The following is a 212-nucleotide window of genomic DNA, read 5'->3' as shown; positions in this document are numbered from 1 at the left end:
CAGTATAAAATCTGTCAAATTAACATTTCAAACATACTAATTTTAAAATATATTAAGGACATTTATGCATTTATATATAGATACATATAAATATGTGTGCTTGTATATATGTTTGTTCATATGTGTAATCTATAACTACTATTACACACTTATATTTTTATATAAAAAGAATATTTATATTTTTATAGATTGTGTGTATATATATATATATA

This window comes from Odontomachus brunneus, unplaced genomic scaffold (assembly GCF_010583005.1).
Source record: "Odontomachus brunneus isolate Ranch 3 - 2012 unplaced genomic scaffold, Obru_v1 Obru_scaffold_001, whole genome shotgun sequence".
NCBI lineage: Eukaryota > Metazoa > Arthropoda > Insecta > Hymenoptera > Formicidae > Odontomachus > Odontomachus brunneus.
This window is presented reverse-complemented; position numbering follows the sequence as displayed.